The following is a 17026-nucleotide window of genomic DNA, read 5'->3' as shown; positions in this document are numbered from 1 at the left end:
ACATCAAAAATAGAGATCACCTAATATAATCCCCAGAAATGTAAGTCTGATCTAGTGTTTGAAATTTCAATATAATGCATCACGTCAGCAAAATGGAGAAAGGAAACGATTATTTCAGTGGAGAAGCAAACAGCTGGACACAGTTCAAGTTCAGCATCATAATAGGAGCAGCCTGATAAAGACATCCATGCAAATTTTCACAGCTGATACTACACCCAGTGGTTCGATGAGGACCGCCTCTCCCTGAGATCTGGAACTTGACAAGGATGCCCTCTCTTCCACGGGAGGGTCCGTGCATCAGTGTGGGGAGGATCCTGTGCAGTTGAGGTTCTGTTAGAAGCCCTCCCTCTGAGTGAGCTCTGTGTGTGCAAGTTTGTGCATCCACATCACTGGGATTTGTAGAGCTGAGGTGGGTGAGTAAGCACATGTTCCCACTGGTGACAGCACCCAGCTGGATGCATCTAGATACAGACCCAGGGAGCCGGTCCTGGCTGTGGCGCTCTGAACTGCAAGACCACAGCGCAGAAGGCTGTGCTCATATCGGAGCTCTGCTGCTCATTGACAGAGAACTGGGGCAAATTGCTGAGTATCTGCCACTTTGAGCTTCATCTCCAAGAAGCAGAAATAACAATGCCCATGCAATGAGACATAGATGCAGTGGACGCACAGTTAGTGGCCCGGGATCTAGAAGCTGGTGGCCCTCACCAACAGGAGCTGGTACTAAGGCTTCCATCGCTGAGCCCTGGTGCTGACCCCACCCCTCTGCTGAGTCCAGGATGGAGAAGGAAGTGGTCATAGAGCACCCAGAATGAAAGCCTCTGCAGCTGAGCCGTCTGTGGGTCCCATCTGATCCTGACTCCTCCTGTCTCTGACCCTGTGACCTGCAGGGCAAGGTGTGAACGTGAGGAAAGACCCCCCACACACACGCAGGGTCCTTTCCTGCATGTCCCGGCTGTGCAACAGCCATTCTCTGATCATGTCCCCAGGACACACACAGGCCTGTCAGGCCTGAGGGGAGGATGCCTGTGGTCATTGATGCCTTGTGATGGCCCAGCTGGGGTGACAGGTGCCTGTTGCAAACGCTCTGCGGGCATGACCCAGCCGTGCTGCTCCCAGTCCAACCGCTGTCATCTTGTCAAAAGCTGCCACACGGCATGACTGCCATTTGGAGGCAAAGCTCAAAGCAGGAACTTGGGCCCCAATAAAGCAGAAGAATCTGTTCATCAGGCAGTCATTCTGAACAAGTCAGTGGGCTGGGCAGTTGGCTGCCAGGAGCAGGTGAACACAAGGAACACAGCCTCTTCAGTTTCTTGGGCTCTCTCCAGGATGAAGCAGAGGCCTCTGCTGACCTCCTGCCTCCAGGCCTGTGCTCCAACCCTTGCTCTGCACAGGTCACAAGGGGCTGAGAAGGCCACTTCCCTAACCCACCTGATCACAAAGACAGGAGGCCTCTAGGCCAGACAACTGGGCCCTCCAAGGTCCAGCCTCTGTTGTAAGCCCTCCTGCTGCAGAGGCTTCAGGGTCAGGGGATTGGGCTCCCTGCAAAACCTTCCTTAGCTTTACAGGGCCAGTTTTTGAGATTTCACACTCAGAGTGCCTCAGTGCCAAAGGCTTTCTTGGGCAGCTGGCACCCCTGGCTATCACAGCCCTTGGTGCCTTCCTTTCTAGTCACTCATCACTCAGTATGAGTCATGACCACTGCAGCTCTTCCAGCCTTTTATTATGGAAGATTTCAAACCCATAGCACAGAGAGAATGAACAGTGGGCACCCTTCTTCCTACTACCTGGACTTTCAATTAATATCAGACCATATTTCCTTTATCATGTATTTTCTCTAACTCCTCTCTCTCTCTCCTCTCTCTCTCTTCATCTATTTATCTTATTTCTTGATGCATTTCAAAGTAAGTTATTATCTCTAATATACTGCCTCCAAAGTCCTATTCTGCGAACCTTTACCTGGGGAACAATTTTTGTTGAGTTCTCGTTTTGAAATGCAGCAGACAGACAAGTATATTATTTGATGGGTTCTGACAAATGCATACAACACCTGTAACCTCAGATCCCATGAAGGTTCAAAGTTTTGGAGGTGCCTCCAGTATGTCTCCTCAGCTCCCTTCCCAGGCAATACCAGCCCCCACCCCTTGGATGCAACTACTCCCTGATTTCTTCCTCCACAGGCTAATTTGCTGCTTTAGAATCTCTTCTCAATGACTCAAAGGATGAGTGCAGGGTCTGGCCTGAAGCTCTCAGCGCCATTGTTTGGCAATTCATCCATCTGTGTGTTTCTGGGTTTCCTCGAGGCTTGCACCCTAGGAGGCAGGCTGAAGGTGGCGGCTAGTCACTCATTTTCCTGTGTGTAACTGGGCTGGGGTGAGTGTCTGCAGAAGCACAGCAGGTGGGGCCCAGCAGTTGAGGCCATAGTGAGACACGGGGCAGAGCAGGGCTTCCCTCTGAGGTCGGCGCCCAGCTCTGCATCATGGCTAGAGGCCCTTTGTGGGGGTGGGTGGGGCAGGCTGGGTGAGGCAGGAGGACTGCAGGATGCGGGCAGGACCCATTGTTCACACGGGGCTGCTCCTGCAACCAGCCTGGGCAGATGCTGTCCCTCTGCCACGTAAGGTTCCCTCTTGTCCCATCCCTCTGTCTCCAGGTTTAACAACCACAAGGAGTTCAGCTTTCATATGTAAATACCTTCCTAAATATACTTCACAAGGATATTTTTACATCAATGGGATCGTGCAGTCTGTTGTTCAGTTGCTAAGTCATGTCTGACTCTTCGCAAGCTCGTGGACTGCAGCACATCAGGCTCCTCTGTCCTCCATTATCTCCCAGAGTTTGCTCAAATTTATGTCCATTGAGTTGGTGATGCTATTTAACCATCTCCTCCTCTGCCACCCCCTTGTCCTTTTGCCTTCAATCTTTCCCAGCATCAGGGTCTTTTCCAATGAGTTGACTCTTTGCATCAAGTGGCCAAAGCACTGGACATCAGTTTCGGTATTAGTTCTTCTAATGTTCAAGGTTGATTTCATTCTAATCTCCTTGCAGTCTGAGGGACTCTCAAGAGTCTTCTCAGCACCACAATTCAAAAGCATTAATTCTTCAGTGCTCAGCCTTCTTTATGGTCCAACTCTCACATCCGTACATGACTACTGGAAAAAACAGTCCATATCTTTAACTACATGGACCTTTGTCAGCAAAGTGATGTCTTTGCTTTTTAATATGCTGTCTAGGTTGGTCATAGCTTTTTTTCCAAGGAGCAAGTGTCTTTTAATTTCATGGCTGCAATCACCATCTGCAGTGATTTTGGAGCCCAAAAAAGAAAAATCCATCACTGCTTCCACTTTTTCCGTTCTATTTGCCACGAAGTGATGGGATCTTAGTTTTTTGAATGTTGAGTTTCAAGCCAGCATTTTCACTGTCCTCTTTTACCCTTATCAAGAGGATGTTTATTTGCTTTTCACTTTTTGCCATTAGAGTGGTATGATCTGCACTTCTGACGTTGTTGATATTTCTCCCAGCAATTTTGATTCCAGCTTGGGATACATCCAGCCTGGCATTTCATAAATGGCAACCCACTCCAGTATTCTTGCCTGGAAAGTCCCATGGACAGAGGAGCCTGGTGGGCTACAGTCCACAGGGTCACAAAAAGTTAAACACAATTAAGCATCTAACCGTTACCCCTTACTCTGCATAGAAGTTAAGCAGGGTGACAATATACAGCCTTGTCATCCTCCTTTCCCAATTTTGAACCAGTTGGTTGTTCCATGTCTGGTTCTAATTGTTGCTTCTTGACCTGCATACAGATTTCTCAGGAGACGGTCAAGGTGGTCTGTTATTCCCAAACTTCCACAGTTTGTTATGATCCACATAGTCAAAGGCTTTAGTGTAGTCAATGAAACAGAAGTAGATGCATTTCTAGAATTCCTTTGCTTTCTCCATGATCGAAAAAATGTTGGCAATTTAATCTCTGATTCCTCTGCCTTTTCTTAACCCAGCTTGTACATCTGGAAATCCTTGGTTCACATATTGCTGAAGCCTAGCTTGAAGATTTTGAGCACAGCCTTGCTAGCATGTGAAGTGAGCACAAGTGAACAGTGGACTGAACATTCCTTTTGCATTGCCCTTTTTTGGGATCAGAATGAAAACTTACCTTTTCCAGTCCTGTGACCATTGCTGAATTTTCCAAATTGGCTGACAATATTTTCCAAACTTCTGTGTAGTATTTCATTGTATGGATGGACTGATTTATTTAATTGGTCTTCCTTGATCAATATACAGATTGTTCCTAATAAGTTGATACAACAAGTCAGACTATATGTAGGACTTTCCTGATGGTTACCTCTCTGTGAGCTTAGGAAAGGAATTCACTAAGATTTCAGTGAGAAATAGAAATTCTATATTAAAGACACACCCATGTTAAAGTCGGTCATTGTCCCATTGCTTTTGGTTTTCATCTGGGAGTTCTAAAGTTTTCACTCTTATATTTAGTTCTTTAAACCATTTTAACTTTATTTTTGAAGATTAAGGGAGAAAATGGTCTTTTTTCATTCTTTCACATGGAGCTGTCCAGTTGTACCAACAACATTTAGTAAAGAGATTTTTTTCTCATTGTATACTCTTGTCTCGATGTAATAGATTAACTGACCACACATGCAAGGGTTTATTCCTGGGCTCTCTATTCTCCCTGCTGATTTATGTGTCTGTTTTTGCGCTGGTACTATCTGCTTTGACTTCTGTGGCTTTGTAGCATACTCTGGAAACAGAGAGCAAGATGCTTCTAGTCCATTCTTCCTTCTCAAGATTGTTTTAACTATTGGATTCAAGAAAATATGCAGACTTTTCTACATGGGCTTCAATATTTTCAAAACCGAAAAGAAAATATGTCAGCAAGCCAGCATCAGCCCATGAGCTAAGAATCTATTTGCTTCAAAGCTGAGAATTTGTAAACTTCACTTTGATGGAAGTTTCAGGAAGACCTGAAGCGAAGGAATGAGGACTGCCAAGTTCAAGGCTATGCTGACATTTCTAAGGAATGTTCTTCAGAGTTAACTGACTTGAGGTAATTAACTGACCTTGACCAGGAGACAGAGGCGAAGGCTAATGACCTTGGTTTATAGCAGGAAGACTTGCATTTTAACCCGGCCAGCTCACCAGGGGCCAGGCGCACTAACTGCCCTCTCTGGATCCCCTGGTATTTATTTCAGTTGTCAGGAAGCACCAGTGGGGATCCAGCAGCCTGCACAGGGGCTATGATCCAAAATTGCACCTCAGCAAATCAATGTCTCTCAGCCTGACAAAAGAAAGTTCTTGGTTAATCCCTGGAATGGCAGTGGGGGGTTGTGTGAAGTACACAAAGAGTCAGGGAGAAGGAGCGGAAGAGCAGTCATTGCAGACTTCAGAACTAAAGCTAAGATTTCACCTTCTGTAAGAGATTCTCTTATGCAAGGTCCTCGCCCTCTTGCTTGCCTCGGTCAGGTCTGGGCCTTGTTTCTAGGGTCTTCAGCTTGTCATAACTACAGAGAAGCACAGGGAGGAAGAACAGACCCCCAAGTGTCAGAAAGCCACACAGGCACCCAGGCTTGTGTGCTCAGTTCAGACCAAGAGTCAGGACTGTCTTCAGCCTGTGTTATCTTTGTTCCTGTCATTTATGTACGGGAGGACCAGGTGGAGAGCGCTCCTGGTATGTCTCAGAGAAGACCTCGAGACATCAGTCAGAGAGAGACCTTTGCTTGGGGTTGGCCCCGTGGAGGGTGTGAGACCTTGATGGGCTTTGATGGGTAGGGGCAGTGGTGAGAGGCTTTTGAGTGCCCAACCACTTCAGAGTAGACCCTCAGTGAAAACAGGTGAAGCCCAGAGGTGAACAGACATTGATTCAAACACAACTGCTTCCTCATCAGAGTCCCAAGGAATTCAGTTGAAGGGGTGACTTATTATAACTGTAAGATCAGAGGGAAGTCAGAATTCAACCCCTCCTAACACAGTCATGGATGTTGTCTTTGCAGAATCCTACCAACTTGGTTTTTATGCACACGGTCTAAATCCAGACAAAATTAAAGAATATACTTGCAGATATAAGTTGGATGAGATCCAAGTCTATAGTAAGTACCCAGGTTGGTGCTTCCCACACTGCTCTTCAGTACTTATAGCAAACCAAGGCTTCAAACCCCTTCACTGTAGAGGATACAGGCAGCGTGGATGATGGGAGAAGGGACTTAGCTGGGAAGGAAGGCCACCTTGCCCTTCAGCTCAGGCGGGGAGCGATCAGCCCTCAACACATCAGGAGCGTCTTGGCTCAGCGCTAGTTCTTAAGAGGCTGGACTTGGGGTGCTGGGGCTGCTCTCACTGCTGTACTGCTCCCACACTTTACTTGGCCTTCACACCCCTTGGAAATAAAGCTGTGACCCTCACGACTCTTCCGGTGAGTGGTGGAGGCAGCCCCAGGACCCTCAGTCAGTTCCAGGGGCACTGCGCTCTCCCAGGAGGGTGGAGTCACCTGGGATTGAGAGCAGATGCCAGTCGCCGGGCCTGGACCCTGGAATCCTGGCTCAGATCCACCTTACATGTGTGACCTTGACCTAACGAGTGTTTTGTTCTCAGTCTCTATTATCTATCCAATGCGGTAGATACACTAAGCCCTATCATGCATACAAAGCTGCTATTTGAAAATACTCAGGTACCGGATGTTCCTCCACAATAGGTAAGTGGCCTGAGAAAGCCCACAGTAGGGGCAGGAGATGAGCCCTCATCACTGAGGCAGGTGCGATCTCCCACAGAATGCCTGGGGACAGCTGAACTTCCTCTTCCTCCTCAACTCTGCCAGTTAGCCTCCTGATACATTGATTTGATATGATTGTTTTATATTCAATGACTTCTCATTCCAAAGCCATCTGGAAAACCCAGTGCAAGTCCTCTCCCTCAGCACACTTCTGGGCCATCTCTCCTCCTTCCACCGGTGCATAGGATGGGCAGGGCTCTGCCATGACCACACTCCCACACTACACGGTGTGTAGATGACCTCAGGGAGTGAAATTTATACTTTCTCAGGAGCGATTGCTGCTGCTAAGTCACTTCAGTCATGTCTGACTTTGTGCGACCCCATAGACGGCAGCCCACCAGGCTCCCCCGTCCCTGGGACTCTCCAGGCAAGAACACTGGAGTGGGTTGCCATTTCCTTCTCCAATGCGTGAAAGTGAACAGTGAAAGTGAAGTCGCTCAGTCGTGTCCGACTCTTCGCGACCCCATGGACTGCAGCGCACCAGGCTCCTCCATCCATGGGATTTTCCAGGCAAGGGTTCTGGAGTGGGGTGCCATTAAGTAAATCACTTGTATGGAGAGCTAGTGTTTATTGAGCACCCACTGTATCAGGTAATGTGCAAAGTGCCTTACACTCACTATCACAATTAATTCTCAGAAGAGACCCATTGTTATTTCTTTGTACAGAGCTCATGTAGCCATAGTCACAGTGGTCTAATTGCCCATCTGTGCCTACTGGGCCTTCAGCCTTATTGATAACAGATTTATAGAAAGGCTAGATACAACCTATCCCCCACGAAATGCGTTTAGATAAACCCCCTGGGGTCTATGACTCTACAGATTTCCCACTCTTGACTCACCAATGTTTCTCTCTGAGGTGGACCAGCAGCAAGGCTCACACATGAGACTCCATCACACGGTCCTGGGCTCCTCTGCTGACCGCCACACCGCATGTGGTTGGAGGCTGACCAGAGTGGCGGAGCAGCACTGTTCATTGCCGAGAGCAGTGATGCATCAATGAGGATAGATTGGGTTGATTTTAATTACATTTTCCTCTAACAGAAACATCCCAGAAGACATTTTAATAAATATAGAGAGGCATAACAAAGAATAATTAATTTTTAATCAATATTTGTACATGTTTTATGTTGTCTATCTTTGGTATATAATGTTTTTTATATTAAGAAATCTTTAAAATTGGCAATGGAAATATTTGGTTTAATCAATTAATAGTGATTTGAAAGCTCCTCTGCAGTCAACCATGCATTTCTTGGCCTTCAATATACGAAGGCAGCAGAAGCGGAGGGGTAGAAGGATGGACAAGTCCGTTGACGTTCTTTTCATGTGGTTTTCTTTTAGATAAAGAACCTGCCTCTGTGAGTAATGAAAAAATAACTTGCCACGGACATATTTTTGCTAAGACTGGACAGTAAGTGTTTATGTTCTGGGGCCATTTGGGCAGGTTTCCCCACCATGAGGAGTCCAGAGTGCGGGATGCCCCATTTAGTGAGGGCAGCACACGTCTGTTTCCAGGAGGGCACAGGCACCCTCCACCCCGGCCCTGGATGATAACCCCCTGAGGTGTTCAGGGGTCTTCTGTGGGCCAGGCTCTGCTGAGGAGGGCAGGATGTGGGAGATGGTGTGTCTCAGGGATGGTACCTCTACTCCGGGCAGCTTTTCCAGTTGAAGCCAACATTTGGAACAGCCAAATGAAGCTGTGTACATACAGAGGTGTCGGGATGGCGACACGTACAGCCATCCCTTGCCACTAAGCCCATGATCATGAGGGCATCTGACCCCAAGCAGGGCTCTCACTGCCTCATCTGCTTTCATTTCAGAACTCGAGCTCATGTTGTTTGGGGACGAACTCCCTTTACCCATGCCACCTGGTGTACAGTAACCCCTAATTCCTAAGTCAGTGCCTTCAGAGGAGAGCTGGGGCTACAGATTGAGCCAAGTGTAAGCATGGTATCTGTCCTGTCTTTTGGGTTCCATCTGCCCTTTCTGTTCTTTTAGAGTGATTATTGTTGATTACTCTCTGGACCTGGGCAAGACCTACAGCAAGCGATTCTTGAAAGTTACCAGCAAGGATTGTGTAAGTGACAGGGTGGGTGGGGTGCAGCCTCCCTCTAGATATGTCTAGAATACCTGCGCTGCAGGGAAGACACCCTGAAAATCAACAGAGAGGAACAATATCCTCACAGAAGAGCCAGCAAGTAGCCTGTGCGTACATGCCCCTTGAACAATACCTCTCAGCCATATCGCACTGTGGAAAAGTTGTTTCCCCCATTCGCTTTGTGAAATTCAAGCTAGATCTTTTACAAGACACCTGGGACATCTGTCTAGGCCTTGCAGAAACTCTACCCTCTCTGTGAACTAAGTGTCATTGAAGGCACTTGAAATATACCAATTCAAGCTCTAAGCAATTCTAGAAATGGTGTTGATATTCTGCCCACCGTGGACCCACCATGCCACCTCCCCTGGCCAGGCCTTGTGGTGGGGAGCTCAAGGCCTCACCACAAGAGTGTAAGAGGCTGAGACACTGTACTAGGACACAGATTCCAGGCCCTCTGCGAACCTTGGGCTCTCCAAACTGGGCTCCCAGGCCTAGGGATCTAGACGGTGGGAACAGCTGTGGCCGTGATCAGTCAGCGTGTGTCTTCACTGCGTGGGTGCAGCAGCAGGCAGGGCTCTGAACACACTCGTGACCATCACAGCCCCGGCCTCCCAAGTCTGTTTGGGGAACACTGGCGGTCACTTTGCAGAGGTCGTCAGCCTCCCTTCTGCCTCTCCTCCTTTCTCATGCTCCTCCACTGCCCCTCTCTGCAAACTGGCTCTGACCTCTGCAGGGGGCTCTGCCCTCCGTTCCTGGGGACCTGGCATGTGGGGAGGGTGGGGCTCAGCTCAGGAGGAGGAAACTGGGAACAAAGTGCTGCTCCCAGGGGCTGCTTTTCCCAGGTCTACGGCATCCAGGTCACTTAGCCTGGGGCACCACTACCTGGGTGACAGAGTCTGTCAGCCTGGAGTGAGGTTTCTCTGGGAGGAGGGACAACTGTGCCTAATGCTACTGCCCCTGTGTCCAGTCTCAGCTTGTGAGGGCTCCCTTAGTGTGACGGCCCCCATGTGCACCTGCCTTCTCTGCTCCCTGCACATCTTTCCAGGAACCTGAGACTGAACCTCCACGTTTTGTACACGAGACTTGCCACCTGAGAATCACCCATCCACAGGCACATTGACAGGAGAACTCAGGAGCCACGTGGCTCCAGGTCCAGCACAGGGTCACCCTCAGCCCGACTGGGCTCCTCCTTTCAGCAGCCCTGTTTCCTGAGCACAAGCTCTCCATGCCCCACTTCCCTTCTGCCCCTCTCCAGCAGAGCTGTTGATGTGGGGAAGAGCTGGGCACTGCAGGTCCATGTACGCAGCACACCATCCTTGGTTATGAACAAGAGAACAGAGCCCATTCTTTAAGCCCCCATGTGGACCCAGCCTGTGCTGGGACTTTCTATAGCCTCTGTCCAACGTGCTCAAGTACCCACTAACTTCCTCACCACAGATGTGAGATGGAGCCTCAGAGAGTATCTTTACCCAAGGTTGAAGAGCCAGAAAGTAGGGAAGAGAAGCTACGGGTAGGTGATCAGGTCTCCTGCCTCTTCTCTTGCACCCCGACTCCTCAGGGGCCTCCAGCCCTCCCTCGCCCATCTGTGTATCATAGCTTTTTGTGGTCCTTGCAAAACCCCAGTGCTCTCAGCCAACACAGGCAGTGAGGGCTGGGCCATCACTCCTTAGAGGACTGGGCTTCCTTGACAGGGCTCTGGGGAGAGCCTCTGAGCAGGGCCAGAGGTGGGGTCTTTGGCCCAGGGCTCCACAGTGGCTCTCCGGGTACCAGCCATGATCTCCTAGCCCCACTATGGGCCCTGTAGATGAGGCAACATGAGGAGAAGTGGTCCTGAGTAGACTGTAAGCCAATGTGGAAATGGGTAGTGGGTGCCTTGGAGGAGATCATCCAAGGCAACTCCAGGACCTTGGTATGTGTGCCTTCTATAGGGTAAGCCTTTTGAGCCCATCATTGTCCCAATGACCAGGATCTGAGATTTTTCCATAGGAGAAAGATCCACTGTACGCATTCGTCTCTCAGGAGGCCATAAGGTCCGTGGTTGTCCATAGGAGGAGGCCCCACTACCTGAGGGTGTCTCAGAGGAGGAGGACCCAGTCCACATGTTTGTCTCACAGGTGGAGCCGCAATTGCCCACAGAGCCCACAGTGCCCGCAGAGTATCCGGCTCCCGGCAATCTTCTCCTGTTACTTTCACTCATCCCACTCCTGGCCATGATCTCATTGCTGCTTCTCTGCATCTGGTGCTACAGAAGGGTGAGTGAGCTCTGCCTGCATAGCATAGAAATCCAGGTTTTCACCAACCCCTGAGGAGCCTGGGCATGTGTCTCACCCACAACCCCACCTATGGGCGGGTTCCCATCAGCTCTGGGGTGTTCACACCAGCAAACAAGGCACACACTCTGTCCTCCCATCCCCAGGCATACATACAGCCACCTGCCTCACGCTTTCATCTTCACAGAGAGGGGGTCTATGGGTTGTCCCAGCCCCTAGGGAGAAGGGACTCCATACCCACTGAAACTCAGGCTTCCCCAGAGCAGTCAAGCTTCTGAAGGATTCAAGTGAGCAAAACCTCAGGAGTCTCTGCTGTTGAGGGAAGAAGAGGTCTGCAAGGGACACTGATGGGAGGGAGAGGCCGGCCAGGAGCATGCTAACTTCCAGGGCGATTGTGCCTTTGAAAACAGTATGGATCCCTGCCCGTCTCTTGTACCTTCTGTCACTCTCATCAGTCATCACTAAATCACCAGGATCTGCATGCCTATGCTGGACACAAAGGGGCAGAAATGGAGCAACCACCTCCTTTGCCCACAGCAGCTCACTGTATGCTGTCTGGTCTGGTATTGGTACCTGGGGGACATTGAGGATAAATGTCACCTTCAGAGTGCATGTGGCATGTTTTCTGGTAATGGTAAAAGACAGAGTCTGGCCCCAGGGAGGGAGGTAAGGGGAGGAGACGAGGGCTGTAAGGAGTTTTCTCTCACCTTCATTTGATGTCTGAGCTGCTGATAAAAACTCCCAGGTGAGGCCTCTATCAAGTCCAGCGTTCTTAGTCTACCTGTTTCCCACTTGACCCTCCATGAAGGTGTCAATTTGCCTTTGAAAACTGAGGAGTTTGAGTCCCAGGGAGGTGGAACCTTGCTGCTCACAGATGCTCAGGCCTTGGGCACCTAGGTTGACACCCCAATGCTCATGTTTTGTCCCCCTAATGCTGCTGAGCAGGATCCCCTCCTGAAGGCATGACTGAGCCAGAGACCTCCATGCAAATTTCAGCAGTGTCTATATCTCTTTAACATCCTAGATCTCCAAGGAACCAAAACCAGCCCCAAAACCAGACCCAAAGGTAAGTGGTGTGTTTGGCCCTGATGTTGCCAGCAGGACTGATGCACAAACTGCCCCGCTCAGAGAGGCCTCTGCTACCTACACGAGACATCTTCTTCCTGCCCCTCAAGCTCCCTCCTACTTGGGCAGCAGAACTGGCATAAAGAAGAGGGCGACAGAGGGAGAGGGAGGGAGCCCGGAGAGGATGTGAGACGTGCAAAATGTTTCCCAGAGAGCACCATTCCTCAACTCCCAACATGGCCTCATCCGAGGCCTCTAGCACTGGATCAGCAATGTGGGGTAGCCTGTTTCAGAAACAGCTATGATTCCTCTGGAAATCAATGGGCTTATTATCATTCACAAAGGAATGGTCCTTCAAGTACTCAAGCAAGTTTTTGGAAAAGGATCCTCAGGTTTCAGGCACCTGGACCCCGTCCTGAGGCACTGGTGTGTGTTGGGCTCCATTTCCTTGATCTTCACCCCTGGCTTATGTCAGAGTAAGGGTCTTGGTGGTGTCAACCTTTAGGAACTGGGGGCTAAGGAAGAAGGAGAGAGTCTTACATGGCATTGAGCTGTGAGGGAGGTGCAGCCCAGATGAGCAGGGGGACAAAGGATCAGGAGAGGATGCTGTGGCAGACTCGGGGTGGGGACCCAAACCAGGGCCCATAAGAAGCAGTTAGAGCAACGGGCTCCTGTCCCAAACCAGAGGGACCTGGGTCTGAGATCTCCTGGCAAACAGGGTCTCTGCAGGGCTGGCATAGCACTGGGTGCAGCGGGGCCTGGGGGGCTGGACCTGCCCGCGGCGGGTGAGTGCAGCCCTGTCCCCTGCGGCTGCTGCACCCCTGACAGCCGCCATCACATGGCGCAGCCTCGCACCCGGCCTCTCCTGCAGGGCACCTCTAGGAAGCAAGGGGACAGGATGAAGTTTGATGATGTTTGGAGAAGAGCCGTCTTTGTAAGCCAAATGGAGCTGGTGTGCTTTCACATGGAGGCCACTCTCTTCCTGTGCCGGGTGTTGTTCATCTGTCCTTGATTCTCCCACAAACATTCGCTGAGTGGCCGGTACTTGACAGGTGCCAGGGCAACAGATGTCATGTGTCTGCACCCAGGAGCTGCCAGACAAGGACTCAGACAATTATTTTCTTTCTAGAAGCCATTCTCTGCACAGACCAGAGTGATTGTCTCTTGTGGTGGGTGCCAAGAAGACACGCTAAGAGAGATGGAGGTGAGAAAGGTCCTTAGGAAGAGAGGGATGACCCCCTCCAGACTGGGGAGTCAGAGGAGCAGGAAGCCAGTTCCTACAGTAGAGACCATGCCCCAAGTCCTGGTTGGTTGGAGATAAGCTTTATGGGCACTGTATGTTGGTCACACCATGCCAGAGAAAATCCGGAGGCCTCTCTAACCTAGGCACCTAGAGGAAGACAGTAGGTATAAGGGCTCAGGTGCCAACTGCCTCCACATAGTCCCAACCTCATAGTCTCTCCCTGGATAGGGGTGGCTGGCTCACAGCAGGCCAGGCCCTGGTTCTCACAGAAGTTGTCATCAGCTTTAGTAATGGCCTGGGCTTCACTGGACAGTGATTAAATGAGCGAAACAAATTGAATGACAGTCTCATGCTGGTCACAAGAAAAAATATTTCTGAGCCAAGTTCCTACCATGGTTAATCTACTCAGAAGTGCCTATGGCTCCTGCTACCCTTGCAGAAGTCTGCTCATTGAGAGAGAGAACCCACTGCAGTATCCTTGTGGGCCCCGAGGTGGGGTTACAAGGGCCGCGTGGAGGAGGGGGCCTGAGGATACTTCCCTCTCCCAGAGACTATCTAGCCCCAATCAGTGAAGCTGGGTCCCAGCCTGGCAGAGGTGTGAGAGGTAACAGCAGCAGAGAGGGCCTGAAGTGGCTGGTGTGAGGAAGAAAGGACCCACCATTTCTGCCCACCTTTCCCCTCCCATCCTGGTCCTGCCTCAGACCTTGGTAGGATCCATGCCTCCCCATAAAGGCAGCATCTGTGCTTATAGTTTACTCACAACCACGTTTATATTTCAGGGGAAACTGGATACCTTGTGTGACTTTGTTCAGCACTGCAACCAGATGCCACTGATGTGGTGTCCAACAAGGAACATGGTAAGCAGGGCACAGGGATACTCCCCGTGGGCTGGGATCTTGTTTTTGTCCTTAACAGTTGCCCCCTGAGGCTGTAGGTCAAAGATCCCTATGCAAGGCTCCACTCACCATTGTGCTTAATCTGTGGTCAGGCCCACTGCAACCATTCACCCTGAAGTCCAGTCCCAGCCCCCTGCATGCCTCCTGCACTGAGGAACCTCCACAGTTGGGGGCACTCACAGTCCACGTATAGGGGACACCCCTGAAGGGCCTGATGCTGGAGTTCTTCTGGATCCACAGAAAAGTTTCCACATAAGGCCATTCCTTCAAGATCAGAAAATGTAGCTGATCCAGTAATACATAGAAACAGAGAGTTAGGCAAAATAGGGCACAGAGGGGAAAAATGAATAGAAGAATATCAAAGAACTAAATGAAACCGAGATAAGTGAGCAACATGATAAAGGGTTAAAAGTAAGATGCTCATCAAACTCAGAGAAAATATGTGAATACAGTAAGAACTTCAAAATAGAGATGTAAAATATAGAAAAGAACGAACATGAGCTGAAGAATACAATAACTGAAATTAAAAGTACACTACATACAATTTCCCAGTCACGGAGCCACCACTGAGGACTCAGCAGCCTCGCGCTCGAGTCCCCTCACTTCCTGACACTCCGTCCCCCCTGCCCACCTTCTCCCACCACCACCTTCCACAGGCCATTTCCACCAAAGAAAAGGAATTATATTTATTGTATGTCTGCTATCCAGAACCTCCACTTTCGACCCCTTTGCTGATGCAAGTAAGGATGATGATCTGCTTCCGGCTGGCACTGAGGAGTATATTCGTATAAGAATTCAACAGAGAAATAGCAGGAAGACCCTTACTGCTGTCCAAGGGGTCACTGATGATTGCGATAAAAAGAAACTAGTTATCTTAAACTTAAGGCATTTAAGAAGAAATTTGTCTGCAATGGTACTGTAATTGAGCATCAAGAATATGGAGAAGTAATTCAGCTACAGGGTAACCAGCGCAAGAACATATGCCAGTTCCTGGTAGAGAGTGAACTGGCTAAAGACCCCGAAGGTTCAGGGGTTTTAAGTGCTTTTGGCTCACTGAAGCTTAAGTGAGGATTTCCTTGCAAGAGTAGAATTTCCCTTCTGTCCTTTGTCACAAGTTTAAAAACCTCACAGCTTGCATAAGGTAACCATTCGGGGTCCGCTTTTAACTTGGACTAGTGTAACTCCTTCATGCAATCAACTGAAAAGAGCCATGCTATCTAGTCTTGAAGTCCCTCATTTAAACAGAGGTCAAGCAGTAGGCGCCTGGCAGTGTCCAGCCTGGAACAAAGCAGTAACAGTGTTGCTTCAGCCAAGTCCAGAGCCCCAAGATCACAGGCGGCTATGTCTGGCCGGAAGCTCCTCAGCAGTCTCTCTGCAGAGTTCCCTGCCCTGAGAGAATGTCACCGCCTGACCAGCCCTTGATGAAGCGGAGAGTGAAGGGTGGGTGAGGCAGCTGTACTGCTACAGGGCACCTTCAGTGTCGGGGAAAGATCTCCTGATGTCTCCAACGTGACCCAGTGGGCAGAGCTTAGAGCAGCTACCCTCCAGTGAGGTGACAGGACATCTGTTGCCACCAAGGTATTTTTGACCAGACATGTCCTAGTTAATGGGAGAAGGCAATGGCACTCCACTCCAGTACTCTTGCCCGGAAAATCCCATGGACAGACGAGCCTGGTGGGCTGTAGTCCATGGGGTCGCTAAGAGTTGGACACAACTGAGCGACTTCACTTTCACTTTTCACTTTCATGCATTAGAGAAGGAAATGGCAACCCACTCCAGTGTTCTTGCCTGGAGATTCCCAGGGACGGGGGAGCCTGTTGGGCTGCCGTCTAAGGGGTTGCACAGAGTCGGACACGACTGAAGCGACTTAGCAGCAGCAGCAGCAGCAGCAGCAGTCCTAGTTAATCGATGTCCAAACTAGAATGTGAGGCCAACCTTCTATCCGTTAAATTTTTGACAAGGGAATAGATTTCAAACTGATCTTATCAGTCTTGTGGCTATAGGGCTCACAACTTACTAACAGCAGCTACCCGAAGCTATGTGAACTAAACTGGTTTTGGTGGTGGTGTTTTTTTTTTTTTCCTCCCTCTTCAGTTTTAATGTTATGTAATATATTTAAACCCTTACTTAAATAAAACTTTTTTTCAGAAAAAAAAAATACACTACATAAAATTAACAGCAGAATAGATGATGCAGAAGGGAGCAGGAATCTGGAAGTCAAATTAGTGGAAATCACCCAATCAGAACAGCAAAAAGGAAACAGAATCTTAAGAAATCAGGATAGTTTAAGGGGTTTCTAGGACTACCTCAAGCATAACAACATTCATATTATAAAGTTCCCAGTAGAAGAAATAACGAAAGGGACAGAAAACTTACCTGAAGAAATGACTGAAATTTTTCCTCACCTAGAAAAGGAAACAAACATCCAAGTCAAGGAATCATGGAGAGTCCCAAGCAAAATTAACCTGAAAATACTTGCACCAAGACACCTTATAATGAAAATGTCAAAATCTAGAAAGAAAGAGAAAATTATAAAGACAGCAAGAGAAAAACAACTAGTTACATAGAAAGAAACCCGCATAAAACCATGCACCGCTATTTCAGCAGAAATTCTATAATCAAAGGGCTGAAAAGAAAAAAATGTATGATCAAGAATTTTCTATCTGGCAAGTTTACCATTTATAAT

The 17026-nt window shown here is 49.2% G+C and overlaps 1 pseudogene; it reads left to right on the top strand.

Annotated features, from left to right (window-relative positions):
* The first annotated feature begins 15033 nt into the window (after positions 1-15033).
* On the top strand, positions 15034-15408 carry LOC112584715 (annotated as a pseudogene).
* The last annotated feature ends 1618 nt before the right edge of the window (positions 15409-17026 follow it).

The sequence above is a fragment of the Bubalus bubalis genome, chromosome 4, assembly GCF_019923935.1.
Source record: "Bubalus bubalis isolate 160015118507 breed Murrah chromosome 4, NDDB_SH_1, whole genome shotgun sequence".
Lineage (NCBI taxonomy): Eukaryota > Metazoa > Chordata > Mammalia > Artiodactyla > Bovidae > Bubalus > Bubalus bubalis.
This window is presented reverse-complemented; position numbering and strand designations above follow the sequence as displayed.